This window comes from Pezoporus flaviventris, unplaced genomic scaffold (genome assembly GCF_033815535.1).
Source record: "Pezoporus flaviventris isolate CSIRO_AGI_PZ_B2104156 unplaced genomic scaffold, CSIRO_AGI_Pfla_v1 ptg000066l, whole genome shotgun sequence".
Taxonomy (NCBI): Eukaryota; Metazoa; Chordata; class Aves; order Psittaciformes; family Psittacidae; genus Pezoporus; species Pezoporus flaviventris.
This window is the reverse complement of record NW_026892614.1, coordinates 5,734,995-5,757,216: the sequence shown is the minus strand read 5'-3', so window position 1 is coordinate 5,757,216 and position 22,222 is coordinate 5,734,995.

Below are 22,222 nucleotides of genomic sequence, written 5' to 3'. Positions count from 1 at the left end.
GCACTGCAGGGGAAGCTGCAGTAGGACCCCAGGCCCTTGCCAGCCTCATCACCTGCCCTGGCAATCCTTTTGGGCCAAATACTGCATCAGCCCTGTCAGGAGTCACCAAAACCCCCTACCCCTTACCCTACCCCTTACTCCCTGGTCACCTCTGGCACCCAACCAAGTGTCTTGGAAGCAGTCAGCAGTCTCCACTATTATACACGAGATGTAAAAAAAGAAAATGGCCCAACCTGATTTTTGTTAGTCTACAGGAAAACAAAGTAAATCTTTTTCCTAAAGCACACAAGCCTGTAGGGCCCATGCTGGGTACACTGTGCTGTTGGATCACCCTTCTTCAGGGTGTGCTGTGCTGCATCCCTTGCTCTTCTGACCTCTCCTTTGTAAACTGTTCAAGCTTCCTATTACACCATTTGTCCTATCTGTCACTTTTGATAACCTGGCAACTGCTACATCCACTTGCTTTTAATTATCCTGCCATTTAATTTGTTTTAAGCATCTGTGTCCAGTTTCTATCTGGGGTCATTTTAATTGCTTGTGGCTAATAGAATTTGAAAGGAATACGGTTTTTCTTCTATTTCATTCTAATATAATCCATTGTGGTTTGCTAGTCATCTGTTGTTGTCGATTTGCTGCCATACAGATGATTTCATTACCTAGAGATCATTGTTATTACCATACAGTCCCCATTTATTAACTGCCATATCAATTATCCACCCTGTTGCTTATTGATCTGAAATGTCCCGAGCAGCTGATCTCCTGGGGCGCATTTCATCCTGAGTACAAATCTAGCAAGTTCACTGGAGTCATGTAAAAGATGAACCTGGCTCCTCTGGCATACTGATCTCCGGCCAGTACCTTTATTAAGATGCCTACTGATTGTGCAATCACCTGGCAGATTTGATGCCAGACCAGTTTACAGATCCTGTGATTCATGGTTCTGCTGATACTGATTGGCCATTTGCCACCATTATTTTTAATTTCTTCCTTCTCCCCTGTGATTCCCATACGTGGGATTTTTTGGTTTGGTTTGGTTTTGGTTTTGGTTTGGTCTTCAGTTTCCATCTGCCTGTTCAACTTTTTGTTTTGTTTTCCTTCCTCTCCTCTAAGCTTCCTCTGCTTGTACCCATGCCTTCCTGTACAGCCCCAAGTTGTGGTATCACCTTTTCTGTGTTTCAGTTATATCATCTGCAAGTCCCTAAGGCATCTCTTAGTTTCCTTACATCAAGCATTGGTATCTAATTTTCCCATTCTTTGCTTCTACTTTGTGTTTCCTGGTCACAATTTGTATTTTGCACTTACTGGCAGAAGTCCCCTCTCCTTTCTTCTTAACCCTTTGGTAACCTTATTCTTACTTACTCCACCCCCTTCTTCCTGATTACCTCTGGTACAAAAGACCAAGCATACATAAATGCAAGCAGGTCTTGTATATTTCCTCTGTTGGGAGGTAATAATCATAGAATTCTAGAATCATAGAATATCTAAGGTTGGAAAGGACCTTAAGATCATCTAGTTCCCCTCGCATAAAACCTTTACCTTTAGATGGTATTTCAAGAAACACTATAGTAAGGTGGGAAGTATCCAAGTTACAGATGTGGTCTGTAAGGCAAAATTGTGTCAGCACTATCGGCTGCTCTGGGACAGAGGTTTGCTCCACTTCTCTTGGGAACCACACTGAGCTCTGAGTCACATCAGCTCCACAAAAAAATGGCCTTGGCCTGTGCCTTCTTCTTTTACCTCAGTCTGGACTTTGGTTGATGGGTTTTCTGTTCAAAAGCTGGCAATAATTCAGATGAACAGCAACAGAAAATAAGTGATGTTGTCCTGGCATTCAAATAACCTCATCGTTTCATGTGAAAAAGTTCCTAGAAAATAACTGCTCAACATGTGAGCAGAATCATCATCTCTTGCCTAACAGACTTCTGTTTCTGTAATCACTAGTGATTCCCTCAACCATGGTTAAAGTAGAAAAAAAGAAAAGGTGACAAAATAATAGAAATGACCAAAATATCTGACCTCTCTTATACGAATAGAGGATTGCTCGGTTGCTTGTTTGTTTGGTTTTTTCATTTCATTATAGAAAAGCACTAGCAATTTTATTTTGAGAAAACATACTGTGATCATGTTGTTGGGTTTAGAATAATTTAGGTTTTCTTTCTTTTTTTTTTTTTTTATGAGAGGTCTTCACTTCAGCTGACCTCACTGAATTCATGCTACTGAACCAAAACAGGGGGCAATAACTTGTGAATATATGCTTAAGAAGTAACTAATAGAGATTTTCTATTTGCACTAACTTTTGTTCTGCTGTGAATGTGTCAGAGGGATGGAAACTGATTGCAAGTGCCCTGAGGAGCGCTGTCCTGAGGTTCCCATGATATTAGTTCTCTGCAGTTCGAAGAAAGAGGGGCAGAGAGGAAATTTCTATTAATATTAATGACTACTCTAGGGTAAGAGCTATGCCATTTCACTGCCCTTCATTAATGCTGCTTGACTCATTACTGCCTTCTTTGTCCTGGAAAAGCTATTTAAAGTCTTTGGATAGTGCTGCTCTTACATATATCTCAGTGGTGAGCAAGTAAACATAAGAAAGCACCAGGACAAAGGGTTAGGGAAATAGGAGCTCCAAAGAAAGACTCACGGACCATCCAATTTAGTGCTGTTTAAACCCAAGTGTATTAAGATGAGGTGGAGGGTGAGTGCTAGCTCATACAGCCCTGCCCTGATGAGCTGCTGCCCCTGCTGCAGTGCCAGCAGGGCTGCATCTGAGGGATGGCTGCTCCGTACACACAGCCTTAGTTCTTACAAAGCTGTTTAGAAATGGTTTGACCTATGTTTTATGAGAACAAACTCAGACCAGAGATTGCTGGGGAGTTAATGAGGGTTAAGCAGCTTTACCTTGATATGTCTCTTCTTCCTTAGTAGCACTTTAAACTCGGCCCCACATGTATTCTCTGACCAGGAGTTATTTGAGTGCAACAGCTGGCCACTGGAGTTCAAGCATCATCTGTGATTGACTGAAATGTTCTAATTATGCTGAAAGCATGGCACTGTGAGGCTGTGGAATGTAGGAGAAAAATCTGAGGGGAGGATGATGTGGTGATGAAGGGTTAGATAACTACTACAATTGCTGAACCTCCTAGGCTGAGCAACCATCCTGGGTTTTGAGTTACTGTCTGGGCTTAAACCACAGCAGGGAGTCAGACACTACCAGAGATATCACTGCCACAGAAATTAGATTATTGTAATTTATTATTTCATGACAGTGGCTTTGCTCCATGCAGTCCAGGATGAGGCAAGATAAGTCAGAGGCTGCGCCTGTGACTGCTGCAAAGTGACCCTAGAAATGGCTGGTAGTACCAATTGATCCTGAGACCTGGAGCTTTGTGTCCATATTGTTAACAGCAAGTCCTGCCTTCCCATGATGCAGGAAAATATGGGGCTCCTCTGATGAAGGTAGTAGTAGTGTTGAGTACAGAGTGTTGGGAACAGCCCACAAGGCATGCAAAAGAGATTTGAAAATTTGGAGTTATCCAAGACTTCCCATAGGGATGCCAGGGATACTGAGGCCAGCATCCAGGCCACTCCTGCAGAATAAAAGATGTGAAGCCTGCCTTAAGGTGTATGCCGTACAATGGCCAGACCCAAACCTCCAAGGTCAGAGCCCAAGTGTTTAAATAAGGATTAACCTCATCCAAAAGAGGGGTCACCTGAGCACATGGGTTGACAGACTACTGCAGGCAGCCCAGGAGAAGCCAGTGACAGTACAGAAGAGCCGCCTTGCTGGGCAGGAATTAGTGCAAATGAAAATAACAACAAAGTTTCAAATGACTTTCAGAGAACTAGTTTCATGTTGAGGGAAAAAAAAAGCTGGAGGAATTTTTTCACTAACTGTTTGTCATGATGTTTTTAATTGGTACACAGAAGCATTGTGTAGGATGGTATTGTATCATGCTGGGAACCACATTTAATCTGTTGCCTGTGAAAGAAGAATGCATTTATATCTCTTTGAATTAACTATGTTTTTTTATTAAATGTGCTTAATGAATGAAAAACACTAGAATTGCAGTATTTCAAAATACAAATCCTGGTGGAGGTGCATCATATGTGTTTCCCTAAGAAGAAATTTACACTTCCGTGACTATAAACTTCTTCATTATTGGTTGGTTGCTTGGGCTTTTTGTTGCTTGATTTTGTTGTGGGTTTTTTGTTTGTTTGTTTGTTTTAAATTTGTATTTGCCTGCTATTTTTTGCTTCCTACTATTTTCTATTAAAAGAATACATCATTTGTATTGGCCAGTATATACGAATTTTATATCATAGTACTTTGGCTTTTTTATTTTATTTTTTTAGTTAGTAATGCAACAGGAAGGCATTTAATGCCAAACACTTAATGAAAGCAAATAGAACAAACATGAATAGCAAGTCTTCTAATGAATAAATCTGAATAATAAAAATCCCTGTGGAGCGCAGAGGCAGATAGGTTAATTCTTTCACTTGAATTTTAAACTTGACTGAAAAAAATACCAGAAGGGTTTTCACATTTAACGCTTAGCTCTCCATGAAACTCAGAGAAAAAGGGCTTTTATTCCTAATGTCTGGTCTATAACTGTATTTGATTCATAGAATCAATGAAAGGATACTTATAATGCAATCTCTATAGCTTCAGAAAAGACAGAGAAGCAGCAGTGCTGCTCTGGCTAATGACAAAAAATGTAGCAAACTGAAATGGAAGAGTAACCATTGAACTGGTTCTGAAATGTCATGGCAGAAGTACAAGACTGATCCCCCATCTCCCCATCTCTTAAAGCATTTGCCTAACTAAAACTCACAGATAAAAAGGGATTGAAGTTCTGGTATCCGTCATTCACTCTTGTCTATTCTTTGTGCCTTATTTTGTTCTCTTTTTAGTGGTTCTTGAAAGGAAAGACAACAAAAGAAAAATCAAAATAAACCAAAAACCAACCAAACAAAAAACCACAAACAAACAAACAAAAAAAACCACCAACAAAGCAACAACCCAAAACAGGAGAAAAAGAAAAACTTTCATTGATTCAACTGCAAGTGAAGGTAAAACCTGGTTTTATCTATTCTAAATGCCCGTTGTTCTCAAGACATATTTCAGCGCCACTACTTTTTCATTTTAAAGGTTGCTTTTATTTCAATCATGAAACACTGTCAGATGAAATAAGGGAAACCTAGAGCTTGGAATGGAAGCACTATAGAAGCTATGGATTTAGTTGTTGAATATCTTTAAGCAGTTTACAGCTTTATAGGGGAAATCAGGGTTCTATCAGCATGTCAGAGTTATATGTTCCAAGACTGGACAATCTGTACCAATGTCAGCCTTAGCAAAGCCAATGCATGTCTGCGGTGGTGCACCTTTCCTCCTCCTTCCTGGACCCCTCTGCTTCCTCAAGAATTCCTGTTAGCCTTCTCACAAACGCAAGGACTTGGATAATAGGGCCCTCCCTGACCATTAACTCCAACTGCTTAACAAAGGCAGTAAGGGCCACACAGATAACAGCAAGGTCAGATACTCCCTTATCATATCAGGAGCTTTTTTGAAATGGTAAATCATTCCCTGATGAGGAATGGAGACCAGGATGAAAATCTACACTGACTAATTGATTGACTAATCATGTTTCGATCCTATAAATAGGGGTCCCAAGAGAGAGTCCCTTTGAGCTCTCCTGGACCACAGTGAGCTGCAACCAGTTATCTCCCTCTGAGTGGGATGCCTCTTAGAGCCATTAAACTCTCAAAGTTTATGAAATAGGGGGATCATCTGCCCAGGCTATAACTGCTGCTCACTGACACTCAACCCTTCACCTGCTGAGGAATGCTGAGAAAGCTGACAGTACTACTTTTTACTGCACCTGAGGGAAATTCTTAGCATATGTATGTGTATATATGTATATACATCTATAAATCCACATATCTCATCCTAGTGTGTTGTGTTAATTTAGGTACTTGTTTGTACATTAGCTTCAAAAATCAAATGTTGTTAGAAGTTCTGTGATTAATTTTTAACAATACAATCTGCTGGTAAACTACATTTGTAACCCTTTAGAAATAAACCATTGATTAAAATTGGATTCAGACACACTCCTCTCCAAGACGAATTTTAGAAATTAAGGAGATCCGATCTGAACCTTGTGGCTCAATGGGACTCCTTCCCTTATCCCTTTTACCTTTAGTTCCTCTACCTCAATTTCCTTTTAAATTCTATTAGGTATTAACCATTGTCCAAATCTGAGAGTAGGACTAGATCCAGCTTCACCTAGGCTCCATCAGGAGTTTAGAAAGCAAGGGGGTATAGTCTGAGTCTTGTGACTCAAGAGACAATCTCCCCTATTCCTTTGTATTTTTGGTTTCTATATACATCATTCCAATTAAACACTGTATAAATCATTTTAACCCAATCCTATATAAATCATTGTCAATTCTGACACAAGCTCTTTTTGTATTTAATAGAGTGCACCTTGCCATCAAATTCTGTTTAATCACACATTTATACATTTCTATTAAAACTACTTTTGCTAATATCTTTGACAGTGATTTTTTTTAGCAATCCTGAACACTCTGGTTTCACAACAATGTTTTACAAATTAAAGGAGTACAAAAGATGCCTACATGGTCTAGACCATTTCTGTAACCCTCCTTTTTAACCTTCTTGTTTGAAGGTGGCAATAGAAAAATAATTAGTATTACTTATCAATAGAAAGATTATTTTTGTTTCCTTCAACATCCTATATAAAATTTCCTGCTTCCTTTGTTGAATTTAGAACTTCAAATTTACTGCATGACAAAACTCTATCTAAATGAAATCCACTCAGTGAAAAGGCAGATTTAGGATAAACGTTCAGTTTCATTATGAGAATAAAACTAAACACTTGAAACAGAATGCTTAGTCTTTTCAAATATGGATGTCAAAACAAGATGCTTATATGTAGTGTCCAAGAAAGCACATGACCGAAGGCTCGCTTTTGGTTTTGGCTACAGAAATTATCAGCTATGTCAAACCATCCTACAACATGGGTAAAATGTTAAGACCCATTGATTCAGAATTGCATTTACAAGAGAGATGTCAAAGCCAACAACAGAAGTACCCTTAGGATGGATAACGTCTACATCTGACCTCAGATATCCAAGCATGAAGATGACAATATGATTTCTAGAAACTCAAAACATTGTCAGGTTTTAACAGCATTCAATGCTGGAGAGCAAAAACCTTAATCCCAACTGTCCCTACAAAAAAACAAAGGAATATTTTTTTAATTTCTTTGAAAAAAAATCAAGATGAATAAGGGTAATACCAAATTTTATGCATGCAAACACTTTTTTTTTTCTTTAATGAAGCAGAGACATTTTGTTACTTCCATTTTGTTTTCTTATAAAAATAATTTTTATTAAGAATTGATTGCAGAAAGACATGACAGCTCAGAAAGTGTTTAAAAAGTAAGAACTAGCCTGATAGCAGCTTTGGAAAGTTGCAATGTATGAATCAAAGAGGTTACACTGTATCAGACACTGAGCAGAAAAAAACTATTGCATGAGGTCCTTCCTGGGTTATCAGTGAGCCCGGAATACCTTCTCACAGCAGCATGAAAAGCAGATGCTTCAGCTGGCACTGTCACCTATATCTTCACGTATCTCCAGGCTATTCCTTAGGGTATACAAGTGCTCTACCAGGCTGACAGGGTCTGGCAAGTTCCTAAATGTCTGGATAACATCAGATTTTCACGCCTGAGCCACTAAAATAAATTCCAGTTTACGAGGAGCAATACTGAATCACAAATTCCTGTGGTAACTGTCTATGTTGACCATCACCTTTAGCAAACAGTCTGGATGCAGGGTGCTTTTTATATTAATGGTATGGAGCATACTTCTGAAATGGAGGAGAAGAATAAAATTGCTGAGGTGAGTACCTCGAGAGAGGACGCCTTCAACACCGGAGAGGGGGGGAGATCAGCGTCCAGGAGCCTCAACTCAGAGCGGCGAGAGCCACCGAGGGAGCCTCAAGTCCGCGACAGGACCTGCCCAGGAGCCGGCAGCTCAGCTGACGGCAGCAGCTGACTCACACGGGGCGGAGCCAGGAGGAGCGGCACTAGCCCTGACTGGGTAAAAACCTGCCCAGGGCACGCTAGCGACCCGGAGTGCGGTGAGGCAGTTTAAGGTCAACGAGGGAGGGTCGAGGCAGTTCGCGCGGGCAGGCGAGCGGGATGGTGAGCACTCACCTTATGACCAGAGCCCGGTCTGGGAGCTCTACTCTGGCTGCCCCGGCGGTGCCCCGCGTAGGCACCCAGACAGAGCCGATGAGAGGGGAGGCTGCAGTGCGGAGCTCGGGGTGTAGAGAGTGCCTGCACTGGTCTGGTGAGGGGAGGGTGCACAGTGGGCAGGGCTGCACTCGGTGCTCCCTGGTGGAGGTCCTCCTGCAGCAGGGGCTGAGCTGCGGGATGCTGTTAATAGACTGTGAGATGTCAGGGAAGCTGAGAGGAAGCAGGCCTCAAGCATCCCCTGCAGCTCATAGAGGAAAGGAGGCCATTAACCCAGGAAGCTGGGAAACAGCAACAAAAAAAAAAAACAACAAAAAAGGAAAAAAAAACAAACAAAAAAACCACAAACGAACAAAAAAAGGAGGAAGAGGACAGTTAAAAACAAGAAGCTTCTTCCTAAATCTGTTGTCTCCGCCCAGAACTGCTTTGCTGTCTTGCAGGGGCCTAACGGGGAAACACCCTTGCACCATGAACCAGCTGATGCACTGGTAAAGAAGATCACTACTGGTGCTGCCAGGAAAAAGCAGCGGGTCATAGCAGTAGGTGACTACCTTGAAAGGCACAGAGGCACCCGTCTGTTGGCCTGACCCAGTCTCAAGGGAGGTGTGTTGCCTACCAGGGTCACGGATCAGGGATGTGGCAGAGAGGCTGCCTGCTCTACTAAGTCCCACAGACTATTACCCACTTCTAGTGATTCATGTAGGTGATAATGATATAGACAGCTGTAGCCTAGAGAACATAAAGAAGGACTACAGAGCCCTGGGGGAGGTAGTTAGGGGCTCTGGAGCTCAGGTGGTCTTTTCATAAATTCTCCAGGATACGGGGAAGGACCCTAAAAAGGCTAGGAAGATTGGCCAGGTTAATAAATGATTAGAACAGTGGTACCATAGTCAGGGGTTTGGGTATCTAGAACATGGGATCAATTTGGGAGGCCAGGTCTACTGGGGGCTGGTGGAACTGGCCTAACGGAAAGAGTGCTTTTGGTAGGAGGCTTGCCAGACTGGTCAAGGAGGCTTTAAACTAGATGTGTTGGGGGAGGGGGGCATCATTCCATCCCAACACACCCAGTCAGTTGCCAGCACCTATAATAAATGCTCGGAGCAATGTAGAGATATTCCAGCCACTCCAGCCAATGAGCCGGCTTCATTTGGAGCTCGGCTCAGATGCCTCTATACAAACATCTGTAGCATGGGGAACAAAAAAGAGGAATTAGAGTTGTGTGCACGTCTACAGGGGTATGACATAATAGGTATCACAGAATCATGGTGGGATGGCTCCTACAACTGGAGTGTCGGAATGGAAGGTTACAGGCTCTTTAGAAAAGACAGGCCCAACAGATGGGGAGGGGGAGTTATGTTAGGGATAGGCTGGAGAGTGTGGAACTCTGTTCGGGGACAGGTGAGCAGTCAACAGAGAGTTTGTGGGTCAGGGTTAAAGGGAGAACAGTGTTGGGAGACATTACTGTGGGGATCCGTTACAGACTGCCTGATCAAGAGGACCCTGTGGATGAAGCACTCTATAGACAGATAGGAAAAGCCTCACGCTCACAGGCCCTTGTTCTCATGGGGGAATTCAACCACCCTGATATCTGTTGGAGGGATGGTATGGCCTGGCACAAGCAATCCAGGAGGTTCCTCGATTGTGTGGAAGACAACTTCCTTCTGCAAGTAATAGAGGAGCCAACAAGGAGAGGTGCCACTTTGTGCTCAACAACAGGGAAGGGCTGGTTGGAAATGTGACGCTCCAGGGCAGCCTTGGTTGCAGCAATCACAAGATGGTCGAATTTGAGATCCTCAGGACAGTGAGAAGAGTGTGCAGCAAGCTCACTGTCCTGGACTTCAAGAGAGCAGACTTTGGCCCCTTCAGGAACCTGCTTAGTAAGGTTCCATGGGATATAGCCCTAGAGGGCAGGGGAGCCCAAGACTGTTGGTTGATGTTCAAGGATCATCTGCTACAAGCTCAGGAGTGTTGTGTCCCAGCCAGAAGAAAGTGCAGCAGGAGTGCCAAGAGACTTCCTTGGATGGCTAAGGAGCTGCTGATGAAAATTTGAAGGAAAAAAGAGGCTTATAATAAGTGGAAGCAAGGACAGGCAGCCTGGGAAGAATACAGGGATGTTGTCCGGGAAGCTAGGGACCAGGTTAGGAAAGCTAAGGCTCAGTTAGAATTAAACTTGGCTAGGGATGTTAAGGATAACAGGAAGGGATTCTATAGATACATTGCAAATAAAAGACAGACCAGGGATAACATAGGCCCTCTCTGGAAGCTATCAGGAGAACTGACTACCCTGGATTTGGAGAAAGCTGAGATTCTTAATGACTTCTTTGCCTCAGTCTTCACTGGCAAAGGCTCTGACCACACCACCCAAGTCTTGGAAGGCAGACGCAGGGACTGTGAGAATGAAGACCTTGGGCCCACTGTAGGAGAGAATCTGGTTTGAGACCATCTTAGGAACCTGAACATACAGAAGTCCATGGGACCTGATGAAATCCATCCATGGGTCCTGAAGGAGCTCGCAAATGAAGTTGCTAAGCCACTGTCCATCATATTTGAAAAGTCATGGCAGCCAGTTGAAGTTCCCAATGACTGGAAAAAGGGAAGTATAACCCCCATTTTCAAGAAGGGGAAAATGGATGACCCAGGGGATTACAGACCAGTCAGTCTCACCTCTGTGCCTGGCAAAATCTTGGAGCAGATTCTCCTGGAAGGCATACTAAGGCACATGAAAAACAACAAGGTGCTTGGTGACAGCCAGCATGGCTTCACTAAAGGGAAATCCTGCCTGATCAATTTGGTGGCCTTCTATGATGGGGCTACGGAACTGATGGACAGGGGTAGAGCAGATGATGTCATATACTTGGACTTGTGCAAAGCGTTTGTCACTGTCCCACAGTGACATCCTTGTCTCAAAATTGGAGAGACATCAATTTGATGGATGGACCACTTGGTTGATAAAGAACTGGCTGGATGGCCACAAACAAACAGTTGTGGTCAATGGCTCAATGTCTGGCTGGAGACCAGTAACGAGTGGTGTCCCTCAGGAATCGGTGTTGGGACCGGTCTTGTTTAACATCTTTGTTGCTGACATGGACAGTGGGATTGAGTGCGCCCTCAGCAAGTTTGCTGATGACACCAAGCTGTGTGGTTCGGTTGATATGCTGGAGGGAAGGAATGCCATCCAGAGGGACCTTGACACGCTTGTGAGGTGGGCTGATGCCAGCCTCATGAAGTTTAACCATGCCAAGTTCAAGGTCCTACACCTGGGTTGGAGAAATCCCAGACACAGCTACAGGTTGGGCAGAGAAGTGATTCAGAGCAGCATTGTGGAGAAGGACTTGGGGCTGTTGATCGATGAGAAGATGAACATGAGCCGGCTTCAGTGTGCACTTGCAGCCCAAAAAGCCAACCGTATCCTGGGCTGCATCAAAAGGAGCGTGACCAGCAGGTCGAAGGAGGTGATCCTGCCCCTCTACTCTGCTCTTGTGAGACCTCACTTGGAGTATTGTGTGCAGTTCTGGTGTCCTCAGCATAAAAAGGACATGAAACTGTTGGAACAAGTCCAGAGGAGGCCATGAGGATGATCAGGGGACTGGAGCACCTCCTGTATGAAGATAGTCTGAGAAAGTTGGGGCTGTTCAGCCTGGAGAAGAGAAGGCTGGGTGGAGTTCTCATAGTAGCTTTCCAGTATCTGAACGGAGCTTATAAGGATGCTGGGGAGGGACTCTTTATTAGGGACTGTAGTGTTAGGACAAGGGGTAACGGGTTAAAACTTAGGGGAAGATTAGATTGGGTGTAAGGAAGAAGTTCTTTACTGTGAGGGTGGTGAGGCACTGGAATGGGTTGCCCAAGGAAGTTGTGAATACACCATCCCTGGCGGTATTCAAGGCCAGGTTGGACAGAGCCTTGGGTGACATGGTTTAGTGAGATTTGTCCCTGTCAATGGCAGGGGGTTTGGAACTAGATGATCTTAAGGTCCTGTCCAACCCTAACTATTCTACAATTCTATGATTTTATGATTCTAAAATAGCAATTTGTATACCAAGATAAATCCTAAGATAAATGAAAGGGCAGGGAATGCCGGAGTCAAATGAGCAGCATGGTGGCAGATTAAATACTGTGTTGTTGATAAGGTAATGCTGCAGATCCTAAGCAGCTATTTGAACAAGTCATATGTGTTCTGCTTTCCTAATTTACAGTGAATGCCATAGAATGAAGATCTGTACAACAGTGGTTAAAAAAACCCGAAGCAACAAATAAGATATTATCACATAAAAGGATGGGACAGACTGTCTTTCTGAAAATATTGTGGTATCAGTGATGTGCCCTCAGCTACAGCATGTGCTCAGTTCTGGTCAATCTTTTTCAAAAAGAATAAAGAAGATATAGAAATAGTTGATGCAAATCGCTAACAGCATGGGAAATTTCTGTGATGAGAGATTGCCAACACTGTTTGTCTATCTTGGGAAAGAGAGAAATTTAAAAGGATATGACCATAGACAATCCTGAATGCTATATGAAAAAACAAACAAACAAACAAACAAACAAACAACCCAAACAACAACAAACAAAACAGGTATTTTTCTTTACAGTTACACTTTCTCCTAAAACAGAAATTAGTAAGTCTTCGGTGAAAATGAAAGTCTACAGACATAACCCAGGAGGGTTTGGGGGGTGGGAGGATGGGATGCAAAATTTAATAGTAGAACTCACTGCCAATGGTGTTTAAAGTTTTGCTCAATGCTGGAATCATTTAAGCACATATGTAGGCAAGGAGAGCAGACACCATTGCTGTGATGGTTTAGACATCTTTCAGACTGCAGAGAGGCCATGGATGTCTTTGCTGCCCTTCTCACAGTGCCCAACACATGGAGCCTGGGACCCACTCTGTGTCGTCAGGGCAGCAGATCCTCCTGCAGCCCGGGCCCCAGTATCCCAGGCAGTGAGATGTAGCTCCCAATTTCAGTGTTGTGCTTTGGTTCAGATGAGAGACAGGCAGGCAAACATATTGTGGAGACAAGGAGAAAGAAGGGAAGTAAATTTTTATCACTTGCTGTTAAAATAGTCTTAGCACACAAAGATATAAGGTTTGGATATATAGTGATAATGCGCCATTCTGGACCTGATACACAACAGTTTGAAGCATGTACATTTAGACATGAGCAATATCATCTATTGAAGTAAAAATAGTAATTTATAAAATCACTGTCTCCAATCACAAACTAAGTATTAACTAATGAACACAAACCCCTCACTGTTTGAAAGTTTTTTTCATAATTGTCCATTGTGAATGTTCTTACATTTTTGTTCCTAAAGGACTATTTCTTAAAGCATGCCTGCTGTGAGATGCAGGATGTTGGACTGGAAGAACAATTCATCCCAACCAACTTTTCCGATCTTTCCACATTCTTAAAATATGTGTCACTATATAACAGTAAATAGTGTAGTGATATAAAATTATGATTAGAATCACTGAATCAAAGAATCAGCTACGTTGGAAAAGACCTTCAGGATCATGAAGTCCAACCTCTACCCCAGGAGGACTGCCAAGTCCACCACTAGACCATGTCACTGAGGGCCTCATCTACACCGTTTTTGAGCACTTCCAGGGATGGTGATTCCACCACTTCCCTGGGCAACCTGTTCCAATGCCTGAGCACCCTCTCTATGTAGAATTTTTCCCTAATATACAATCTAAACATTCCCTGGCACAGCTTGGGGCCATTACCTCTTATTACTTGGGAGAAAAGACCAACCCCCATCTCACTACAAACTCCTTTCAGGTAGTTGTAGAGAGAAATAAGGTCCCCCCTAAGCATTCTCTTTTCCAAACTAAACACCCCTAGGGTTTCAAGGAAAGTAGGAGAAATAATGTCATCACCATATCATAAAAAAAAAAAACATATAAAAATAACTAAGAAAAATCAGTGCCCAGCTCAGAAAAGAGTTTGGATAACTGTGATGGTCAAGAGACTCTTCTTGTTTGTCTCAACAACTAAAAGACAGCAAGAACTGACAGGTCATTATCGCTCCTGCAAACAGCAGAGGGGCAGAGCAGCGATCCCACTTCAAGGTGGAGATGCTTTTCTGTGTTGTCTGCCCTGAGGCCAAGATCAACTGCCCCGGCAACAAATTGTCTTGAGACAGTGCAACAGACAAAGAGGCTGCCAGGGCAAAACGTGAACTGGGTCTGGGGCTCACCAGGTACTCCTGCAAATGGGTCTCCGCTTGTAGGAGGGTTCCAAGAGAGCCTGATCCTATAAAAAGTCAAATGTCTTTCAAACGTGTGCATGCACCCCTCCATCCTCGACTCCAGCAGACTCACTGAGTACAAGGACCACAAGGAATCCAAGGACTACAACTTGAAAGGACTACAAATGAAAGAATTTCTGTGGTAAGCTTATTTCCTTCCTTTCCTTCCTTTCTTTCCTTTCCTTCCTTCCTCCCTCCCTCCCTCCCTCCCTCCCTCCCTCCCTCCCTCCCTCCCTTCCTTCCTTCCTCCCTTCCTTCCTCCCTTCCACCCTTCCACCCTTCCTTCCCTCCTTCCCTTCCTTCCTCCCTTTCACCCTTCCTTCCTTCCTTCCCTTCCCTCCCTTCCCTCCCTCCAAACTTGGCAAGACTTTTGTTCCTCCTGACACAGTTTAGGGAAGTTTTACAATAAAATAAATTGTTGATTCATTTTTCAGCCTCAGGAGGGCCTGCGGTTTCTCCTGCAAACCACGCAGAGTATTGTAAAGGGTCAACTCCCCCACACCAGCTGAGCAGGATGCACAAGCTCTGTCAGAGATTTATATTCTCATTGAAAGAGAAATGGCTCATTTGAAGAACATATCTGCCATTTAAAAAGCTGCTAGTGAAAGTCCTGGTTTACTGTATCTTTTAAATGAGCAAATAAAGGTCTTAAGAGCTTCAGATGCAGATGAGTGATCATAATCATCCCTCAAAAAGCAAGGAAAATCTTCCTGTGATTTTTATTGATGTGAGAAACTTTTGGCTTATTCCAGAGCAATGCAGGGGCTACCAGAACAGCATATGGAATGAAGCGCGAAGCAAATGAAAATATGGGAGACTAGTTCCTGAGACTGAAGCACAAGCACTGAGAGAGGAAAGAAGTTAATTTAAATGAAAAGCAATTTAGAGTTTTACTCTTATTCACATGCTGAGAAAAGGCTGAAGCAAATTGATTTGCGGAATCTATATTTAAAAAGTGAAAGGAAAAAAACATCCAAACATAAAGTGACAATAAACAAAGTACACATTTCTTTCTGCAAACACAAGAGAGAGTTGAGAAAAGGTTGCAACAGAGAAAAGCATGTAACCTGTAATGGCAACAAATGGTACTGCTTTAGAGTCACATCATTCACTCAGGAAGGAATTAAATACTGGCATCTCCCAAACTTGATATTCAGCTCAGCCCTGCAAAATCTTTGAAGGTAGCTAGAAAGGATGCACAAGGAGTTATTAAGTGATAAAAATCTTACATGGCAAAAGGAACCCATAACGTTTCAAAAGGGACAATTTCATGAACAACACAGTTCTCAAAGGTAATAAAACTGAGCAAGGGGGAGTAGAAGAAATAAAAGAGAAAGCATCAATACTTTTTAATGTGTTATTAATTTTAAGCTACTCTGAAGACCTGTTGTTTTATAAAGTTGTTCTTTAGTGTCAGGCTGCTCATTTTCTTTTTTAGGAAAAACTGATGGGAAGTTCACTCCAAAATCACAGGAATATATACAAAAGCCTTTTCTCCGAGTAGTAAATGAGTCTGTATGTAGAAAAGAGCAGTCTGATGGACACATAAATTCTGGCTGTACTAGGGACCTAAGTACATGCACAGTTCTGGGACTATCCGGATATATTGCCCAGGAGGGGACAAACAGTCTTGTGAGAGTGAAGAAAGTTGTGATTAAGGACTGTTTTAGGTCTGCATGAAGGGTGGATATCTTAGATATCTTGGCTGGATGTCTTAGGGATTGGACTAGATGACCTTTTGTGTTTCTTTCCAATACAAACTGTTCTATGATTCTGTGATTCTGTGATCTGGCAGGGATGATTTTACAGAGAATGTGAATGAGCAACGAGTAGCGAAGAGATAGCAGCCCATGGTAATGAGATTTCTGGCTTAAATTCCTACCTTGAAATACTTTAAACTCTGCAATGTAGGATGTTATTTTTTATTGAAAATCTATTCTCTAAATACAAAACAGAACATGTATTTTGCACTAAATTGACTTAATTTTGCAGCTTAAATTATTGCAATTTTGTTAGTTTATATCTGCTAAGAAAAGCAACTTGGAATTTTTATTTCAAAATAATCATGTTTAAAAATCCTTGATATGTGACTTATATTGTAAGAAGACAGCAGAAGGAAATGAAAAACCCCGAAAGATAGAGATAATAGAAGTTCTTGTTATAAGAAATGTACATTTTATGCACCAGATGTCATTTACTGTATGCTTTTCCTGAGTATTGAGCATTTGGGAAAAGGAACATTAGCATTAGTAATGTTGGCTTGGTGACTTTTAGGAGACACATTTTAGACATATCCTGGTCCACTTCCTTCCTTATAACATTACTTGGTTAAGTCCTCTAGCTAAGGTTTGGCAGATCTGATGAAAATGACAGCAATACTGGGAAGGGAAAAAAAACCAAACCAATCACAGCTTTTTAAAAATATCTTCTCATTATATAATGCTGCAAACGCTCTTGACTTGGAGCCAATGCCAATACTGGCAATGCAAACCACGATCAGAACACCATTTCCTCATTTCCTTTTTCCAACACCATAGCTCTTCCCTTCTTGTTACTGGGGTAAAGCCATTGCTCAAACACTGCTGAACCTTAATTGTGTATCAGATCCAGGAGTTTAAGGGTTACTCTGATATGTCCTAAGGCTGATTACTTTCTTATGTGCTTTCTTCAAACAGAAAGACCTTCAAAACCCTGGTCATTAGGGCACTGATCCTTATAGGTTAGCATCAACTCTCTCTCAGAGTTGTAAAAATCCATATTCTAGTTTTTGTCCTTATACGCTAAAGTAAGTTTCTCCCTGGTTTCTACTCATTAGTCTTTGTCCAGTGCAGAAGCACTGGAGCATGAAGGTTTTTATTCCTTTTTTTTTTTGAAGATACGTTCAGCCATGATGGTGTTTCTCATTAGCTATATCAACATGTGTTTTAATTCTCACAAACCTCTTGGGCATAATGCTGTTTTTCTCCAAGGAGTTGATTATGCATTGTTTGAAAACAAGTATTTGCTGTCAATGCAGTGCCTTCAGACAATGCAGAAAATTACATAGCTATGCTCTGGGAAGGGTAAAGAAAATCAGGCACTTCAGTCTACTTACAGTGTGCCCATGTCATTAATTTCTTTGCTAAAATGTCTCTCTTTTCTAAAATTATTTATTTTTTATATAGAAATCTTTCTTCTCTCAGCATTTCATTTTCCTGCCCATGGATCTGTCATGCTATTATTGTCCAGAACTGGACACAACAGTCCACCTGAGCACAAAGGCATTATTACATCTGCAGTATTATTTTTGACTCCATTATCTTTAGCTATGTTTACCTCTTTGGTCATTGTTTTGCTTTGGTGTGACTGACACTAGTCATCATACTACCTGTTTACTATGGCAGCATGCTGACTTTCCCTAAGCTCTTGATTTTTTCTAGCTATGCCCTGTCTAAATGATTTGTACCTAAAAGGGTGGTCTGATCACCACTGCATATGGACTGGAAGGATGCCATCTGAGTGATCCAGAAATGGATTTTGTAAAGTGAATGTGTTCATAGAATCATTGTTCGAATGCCTCGCCACCTTCATGATGATAAAGAGCTTCCTTATATCTAACCTAAACTTCCCCTGTTTTAGTTTAAACCTACTACCCCTTGTCCTACTGCTAGAGCCCCTGATTATGACCCCCTCTCTAGCATCCTTATAGGCCCCTTTCAGACACTGGAAGGCTGCTATGGGGTCTCCAAGCCTTTTCTTTTCCAGGCTGAACAGCTGCTACTTTCTCAGCCTGTCCAGTTGAACCTTATGTTTTAGTTGTGGCTGAGGCATGACTGAGGCAGAAATGTATCTTTGGAAATTACTCCTTTTAATTTGAAGAAGCAGGGAACATATAACCCAGAGACTAAATGAACATGCTGCTACTGAGCTGCTGGCGTACCTGTGCTGCTTACATTGACCTACATTCTTTATCACATTTCCTTTATAATATTCCATCGAATTGTTAGCCAGTCAGAGCTTCATGATAATGGTGGTCAACAGGTAATATAATACATACAGAAAACAATCCCACATCTTAGCTAAACAGGCAACAGTCAAAAGTAACAGCTTCATAGTCAGGAAATTAAAAAGTGCAAATTCTGACAAATGCATCTGTATTTATAGCTGTACAAATGCATTTAATTCAGTCCATTTGTGCACCTACCTACCTTTTATATACGCAGATCTAAAAGTTGTAGACATCAGTAACTGGGCACTTCTCATTTAGACTCTTTTTTTCTTTTTTTTTCCTCCTACATTTACTATTTTCACTGCTACATTTTGAAAGAGATAATAGAATGAAATTTTTAAGAAAAATAAAAAAGCTCAGTGAAGCTTGCATTTCCTTCATCTTAATGTTCAAAGCAGGTAGTTAGCTTTATTTCAGGCTTCCTTTTTCTTATGCTTTTCTCTGCACTTATGCCCAAGGCAAATGTCAGCTACATGGTTTGCATAATTAGTGCCCTTTGTCCAGGTGGAGTCTATATGCCTAAATCCAAAACTTCAGTACTCAAAATCATCACAAAATCTGCCAACTATCTTTTGAGTCACCAAGTGCCTGTGGACACCTGTATTTTTAATGTTATTATCCCTGACTTGCCTCTTTTTGACTCTTCATCTTTACCTTCAGATAGATGATCTGAAGTGTCTTTGGGCTTGTCAGGGTTTTATGCAGGAGTCCACAAAGTGTTCCCCATACTACTTTCTCTTAGGGTGCTTTGATAGGCTGTGGTGGCTTGACCCTAGCTGGACACCAAATGCCCACTAAGGCTGTGCTTTCACTCCCCTCGTCAGCTAGAAAGGGGAGAAAATATAATTAAAGGCTTGTGGACTGAGTTAAGGACAGGGTCCATCTTGGAGCCAGCTGACATTGTCTCTGGCTGACACGGGGAGCTTCTATCAGCTTCTCACAGGAGCCACCCCTGTAGCCCCCTGATACCAAACCTTGCCACACAAACACATAGGCACAGCTCTGTGCATCAGCAGTCGCTGGAGGAGGTGCCAGCATCACTTCTTCAGGATGTGAAGTAATCCTTGGGATATTTCTCTCCAAACTTCAGTGGTGCTTTAACCATATTTCCCATGAAAGTGCCTAAGCAGAAAAGCTATTTACAGGATGGAAGAGAAAGGAGTGTGGGAGGGAAGTATTTATTTCCTTCTATGAAAAAAAAGGCCGTGTTTCATGGAATAATAAGAGGAGTGGGGAAAGCAGAAGTGAAAACAATGTTTTTTAAATAGTGACTCTACTTTTAAATAGTCCAAAATCTACTTCCTGAACATGGACTTTGTGTGCATTTTACATGAAACACTAACTGGATAAAACAACAGTGTGATTTTGGGAGTGTCTCATAGGAAACAAGGAAACAGTTCCCCCGCTGCAGTTGCTGGGTGAGGGAGTCATCACTTGTTTAACTCGCTGTTCTCAGTGTGGTGAGTCCTTATGAAACAGAGCCAACAAGAGGGAGATTGAGAGATCCTTCCTCTGTTAAGTACAGCTTATGTCATGATAGTAGTCTCCTAGGGATCGTTCAGATCCCTTTCTTTGACCACTTTTCAAACATATGGCTGAGGTTCTAGTCCAGTTTTGGGAGAATGGAGCTAGCTAGATTTAGCAAAGAGGATGTGGATGCAAATGTCAGAATTGCGTCAAACAGCTTTTAGATACCTGCTTTTACCTGCTCCTTCTCCTTCCACCACTGTCCTCTCCCTTTTTGTTACTCATATAGATGCCAGAGCCATAGATGCTAATACAATGCATCAGTCTTTAAAAACCAAGATTGAGCAGGCAAACACCTAGAAATAAGCATGAAAAAAACAAAAACAAACAACCCAAAACCCCACCTTAATGGAAAGCAGACTTCATAGCCTCCCTTCAGTCTCTTTTCCCTAGACTTTTGACATCTCTCTTGAGGTGTCATGCAGATGCTTCTGTCTATCTGGAAGCCAGTTTAAAGAACTCAGCATAGAAAAACCTGGTTTTATCTAAAATGCTCTCTCAGCAGGTGGGAGGCCTGGGTTAAATTTCCCCACCAAATACAAGAGATTAAGCTCCATGCTTGCTGTGCTCTAGAAGCCTGCCATAATCACAAGGCTATAGGCACCTAATTCAGAGTCCTTGATTCTTCTCTTTGACACTGCAGTGCCCTAGACTATAGGATGCTTTTATCAGTGTGTACATCTGGGTCTTTACCACTGGCAGCTCCTTATGTTTCACTTCCACACTGTGAGGTCTGCAGTAATAGTGTTCATGCAACAGGAATAACCCCTCCAACACTTGGAATTTAAGGATTTCTGAATCATGTCTCTTACCCTCAGTGCTGTAGAATCAATCAAAGGAATGAAGAAAAAAAAAAAAAGGTTATACATAGTAGAGCTGCTACAAAATCATTCTTTGCTATATATTTCATTTCTATAGAGAGAAGTCATAATATCACAGTGGGATTCACTGAAAAACAAGTTTGCCTTGGCTTTTGATCCAGAGTGGGAATTATCCCAATGTTTTTTATTTGGAAGTCTATGTCATTTCAAGAAATTCTGGTTACATTTTCACTTTATTCTCAAATCATTTGACCATCAGACTCAGAAATGGATGCATTTTTCTGATTGGTTCTGTCTGGCTTTTTATTTTTTTAATTGCAAGAAATAAAGAAACCTGAAGCAATGAAGATCAAAGAAGTTTAACTTAATACTAGTCTGAGTCATCCAAGTCTACACTATTCTCTGCAATGGAAATGGGTAAGTAAATGAATGATACTTCTCAAACTTCTCCTCTCAGTTTAACAACAGAGAGACAATAAAACCTTTTGCTAGAGTTACTAATAAGGACATTTCACTGGAAATTTTGAAAGAAGAGAAGCACAGGGTCATATAGTGATGTTTCTCATTTTACTTGAGCAAACCCCTATTAAAATGAAAAGGAGAGCTCCCTAAGCCTGAGTGAACCAAAGTCATTAGAGAGTATAATTTGTAATTTCTTAGTAAGGGTGAAGTTCCCATAAATGATCCAGAGCCAAACCCTCAGGAAGTATTTAAGTGCCTAAATTCAGTGACTAGGAATGGCAGCCAGCAAGTGCTCAGAGGAAGCTTTCCATGACTGGCTGGGTGCCCCAACCTCAGGACATCAGCACGAGGAAATATCCCCATTACACACCAACCATGAGACAGGAAGGTGGAAAAGTGGAGATGACAACTTTGACATGGCAGCTACACAAGACCATTGAAGGTATATTGCATGTCTGTGGCAAGGTGCTGGCAATGGGGAGATGTAGGGGTGGCCACTTTGGGAAGAGGTCTCAGCTGCCCCATGCAGGATACAGCCATGCCAGCCAACAGATCCACCTCAGGGCAAAGCTGAGCCCATCAGCCAAGCCAGTGGTGCCTCTGGGAAAACATATTCAAGAAAGGACAAAAAGTGCTGGACAGGCAGAGGAGGAGAGGAAAAACAAGTGTGAAAACCAGCAGTGGTAACGATGAGATCAGAGGAGGAAGTGCTTTAAGCACAGAAGCAGATTTTACTGACAGGGACTACAGCCTGTGGAGGACCTATTCTGGAGCAAGATTATCCTGAAGGATAATGGGAGGAAGGAGTGGTAGAGAGGAGATGTTACGGGTGATCAAGCCCATCTCCACTTGGAAAGGAGAGAGGAGTTGAGAGTGAAGGAGCACAGTTAAACATGGAAAAG